A 4,410-nucleotide genomic window follows, 5' to 3' on the forward strand; every position below is an offset into this window, starting at 1 on the left:
CAAGGTATTACTTGGACGACCCAGTACACTTGCTGGTTAGTTGTGCGGAATTGCAAAAGTGTGATTGCAATTTCGTGCACCCTGGATACCTAGGCACCCAGAGACGAGGAAGGGCGTAGTAAGCGACGAAATGCTTCGGGGAGAAAGGGATGTAGCGCAGCTTGGTAGCGCGTTTGTTTTGGGTACAAAATGTTGGGTGGTCTACGAGCAGCTGCTCAATCGATTAGTTATGAAATACCATTAACTCTATGTGTGTTATCAATATCTCTACGTGCGATTCGTTGATACAAAAACTTCTCGATGCTATTGCTATGGCCCTTTCCTTGGCCGTCGCTCAACGGATAAAAGTTACTCTAGGGATAACAGGCTGATCTTCCCCAAGAGCTCACATCGACGGGAAGGTTTGGCACCTCGATGTCGGCTCTTCGCTAGCAGCCGTAGTCAAGCTTTACCCTAAGCCAAGCTGGACACTTGGTTTGTATTAGTGACCTTGCCTCCCTTGATCTATCATCCAAATCAAGATACCTAATATTCCTCCAGTCCTCTTTGTTGCAAACAAGTTGCCTGCTAATGATTCTACCTTGATTATCCCTAACCACGTCGTCCTTCCTCATTACAAATCCATGCCAACAAGAATAAGCATTATAAAATTGGCAAGCTTCATCCTCTGTCCTAAACTCCAGGTTCCAAATATCCTCCACCATTAAATCCACTATTCTTTTTACACCAGAAACTTCTTCATTCTTGCTAATAGAATCCAGCGAATCCATATCGTCGTCTTCAGCATTATCTTCTGCATTCGGTTGATAATTGAAATCATCACCCAAATCATTATCAGAATCATTCTTCACATCATCCTCATTTCTTGACATGATTTTACCCCTGCCAAAATCTAGGTTGGTGAACCAAAATGTGAATAAACAGAATCAATGGCAGTAACTGCATAAAGCTAACTTAAACTCCTTAAAAAAACTACAGTCACTGGAACCAAGGCTTTTAACCTAAGCCAACTGTTTAAGAGTCCAGTATAACGTTTTAATTTTAATGCCCCAAACCTCGCCACAGCATACAACTAGCAAATGTGAATTAAAATCCTAATTTCAGAACCTAAACCCAACACCATAAACAGAGTAATGTTTAAAAGACAGATACTTCCATTAAAATTAAAATTAAACTAACCTCCATTATTAAAAAAATTGAAATGGAAATACCTTGATGACAACCAAAGCTTGAAATCCAATGAGTAAAGAACTGAACTTCTGAAGGGACACAATCTTAATTAAACACCCGCACGTGATTCGTAGCCGGCTGAGAAATGGGGATGATAAACCCCTTCCACCTGCAACAGCTTGTTCACGATCAGATGTAAACCTACTAAGTACACAAAATTCACAACATGCAAGCACATAGAGGTCATCCTTCGGCGTCACCTAAGTTGATGCCGGAGCCCAGCTGATGGAAACAAGTTCCAATGATAGCTCCCGCAATCACAGAGTTCCAGTGACGGCTCCCGCAACCACAGATAATAGAATGAACCTGTGGTTGAAGTGAAGAATAGAAAACGAAGAGGGTTGGGTCAGTGGTTGTGTGCCTAGGTCCTGGGGTTGAATAACGTGTTGGAGAGTATAGAACGAAGGCCAAAAAATGAGGGTAGGGTGACTAATGGCTGTGTGTCTTCTTTTTTTCAGAAATGCATGTTGAACTTGAGGAACAAAAGAAGGGTTTGAGGAACAAAAGAAGGATTTTTTTGTGTTAAAAAGTCAATTTAGAGTGTAGAAATTTTAATTATAAATTTTCTCCAATACATTATACAGTATCAATATATAACAACTACTCATACATTACAATGTAGTATATTCATGCTATACATTCATTATGAGCTTTGACTTTTACAGTACATCAATTAATGAACCTTTAAAAACTATTCTTGATCAATGGCTGAGATGATGACAAATGTGCAAGGGTAACTTACCCACAAAATTGCCATGGGTTTGGAAGAAATCACCTTAAAATAAATATTGGCCAGGTGTCAAGGTTAATAAATAAAAAAAAGCATGTGTTATCATTATATATATATACATATGCATTGTAAATCAATCCCGTAAGTGAGGCGGAAAGGGGCCTCCCCGGTAGACGATTGCTGGGTTGTGCGGTAGGACCAGTGGACCGAGGCTAACTCGTCTGCCCACGCCCCTTTCTTGTGGTCAAGTCGCTCTTTGAGGCCTTGTAAGATGACTTCGTTGGCGGCCTCGACTTAACCGTTAGTCTAGGGGTGTTCAACTGACGAGAACCTCTGCTTAATGCCCAAGCCGACCAGGAATTCTCCAAACTTCTCCAAATCTAGTTATTACTTGCCTCCACATGAACTTTTGACAGTTGGCTGATGATATGCAGGCTAGTGGCTCGGCCTCCACCCATTTGGTGTAGTAATTGATGGCGACGATTAAGTACTTCACCTGCCCGGGCCCCAACAGAAAGGGTCCTAATAGGTCAACTCCCCATTGCAAAAATGGTCGGGAGGCCATCATAAGGCTGAACTTTGTTGCCGGTGCTTTGTGGAAGTTGGCGTTCTCTTGGCATCTTTTGCATTTCTCCACGAATGCTTTGGAGTCTGCCATCATCGAAGGCCAGTAATAACCAGCCCTGACAAGTTTCTGGGCAAGAGCCTTCCACTCTGATGTGGTGGACGCAACATCCCTCGTGGACGTCGCGTAGCACGTAGTCTGTTTGGTTGGGATGCAAGCACTTCAACAAGGGTTGGCTAAGCTCTTTCTTAAACAACTGGCCCTATATTATGGTATACTTAGCTGCTTCTCTTCTTATCCCTCTTGCCGTTTTCTCGTCACTGGGGAGTTTACCGTTCTCCAAGAAGTCAGTAATCGCGTCCATCCATGATGGGCTTGAGTGGGTGGTGCACGAAATTGTGATAATCAATGGCGCCATCAACATGGTACGCTCAATTGCAATCTCAACTCTTTATCACAACTTCACACAACTAACCAGCAAGTGCACTGGGTCGTCCAAGTAATAAACCTTACGTGAGTAAGGGTCGATCCCACGGAGATTGTTGGTATGAAGCAAGCTATGGTCATCTTGTAAATCTCAGTCAGGCAGATTCAAATGGTTATGGAGGATAACATAAAACGTAAAATAAGGATAGAGATACTTATGTAATTCATTGGTGAGAATTTCAGATAAGCACATGGAGATGCTTTGTCCCTTCCGTCTCTCTATTTTTCTACTGTCTTCATCCAATCCTTCTTACTCCTTTCCATGGCATTCAGAGTATCAATCTCAAGAACTCCTTTCTTCTGATTCGTCCCTTTGTTCACAGGGTTCCTTTCAGAAGTGTACATGAATTGGTTATTTGCAACCATTTCAATCAGTTCTTGAGCTTCTGCAGACGTCTTCTTCAGATGAAGAGATCCTCTAGCAGAGCTATCCAATGACATCTTCGACAGTTCAGACAGACCATCATAGAAGATACCTATGATGCTCCATTCAGAAAGCATGTCAGAAGGACACTTTCTGATCAATTGTTTGTATCTTTCCCAAGCTTCATAGAGGGATTCACCTTCCTTCTGTCTGAAGGTTTGGACTTCCACTCTAAGCTTACTCAATTTTTTGAGGTAGAAAGAACTTTGCCAAGAAGGCATTGACTAGCTTTTCCCAAGAGTTCAGGCTTTCTTTAGGTTGTGAGTCCAACCATATTCTAGCTCTGTCTCTTACAGCAAAAAGGAATAGCATAAGTCTGTAGACCTCAGGGTCAACCCCATTGGTCTTGACAGTGTCACAGATTTGTAAGAATTCAGCTAAAAACTGATGAGGATCTTCCAATAGAAGTCCATGGAACTTGCAATTCTGTTGCATTAGAGAAACTAATTGAGGCTTAAGCTCAAAGTTGTTTGCTCCAATGACAGGGATAGAGATGCTTCTTCCAAAATTGTGATCATCAATGGCGCCATCAACATAGTACGCTCAATTGCAATCTCAACTCTTTATCACAACTTCGCACAACTAACCAGTAAGTGCACTGGGTCGTCCAAGTAATAAACCTTACGCGAGTAAGGGTCGATCCCACGGAGATTGTTGGTATGAAGCAAGCTATGGTCATCTTATAAATCTCAGTCAGGCATATTCAAATGGTTGTGGAGGATAACATAAAACGTAAAATAAGGATAAAGATACTTATGTAATTCATTGGTGAGAATTTCAGATAAGCACATGGAGATGCTTTGTCCCTTCCGTCTCTCTACTTTCCTACTGTCTTCATCCAATCCTTCTTACTCCTTTCCATGGCAAGCTGTATGTAGGGTTTCACCGTTGTCAATGGCTACTTCCCATCCTCTCAGTGAAAATGTTCAACGCGCTCTGTCACAGCACGGCTATTCAGCTGTCGGTTCTCAATCA

The 4,410-nt window shown here is 42.1% G+C and overlaps 1 non-coding gene across 1 annotated transcript; it reads left to right on the top strand.

Annotated features, from left to right (window-relative positions):
* Positions 1 to 3,506: 3,506 nt before the first annotated feature.
* Positions 3,507 to 3,614, top strand: LOC127745240 (small nucleolar RNA R71). The gene has a single exon (XR_008006437.1). It is a non-coding gene; the product is annotated as a small nucleolar RNA R71 (small nucleolar RNA).
* The last annotated feature ends 796 nt before the right edge of the window (positions 3,615 to 4,410 follow it).

Source organism: Arachis duranensis, chromosome 2, assembly GCF_000817695.3.
Source record: "Arachis duranensis cultivar V14167 chromosome 2, aradu.V14167.gnm2.J7QH, whole genome shotgun sequence".
Classification (NCBI taxonomy): Eukaryota; Viridiplantae; Streptophyta; class Magnoliopsida; order Fabales; family Fabaceae; genus Arachis; species Arachis duranensis.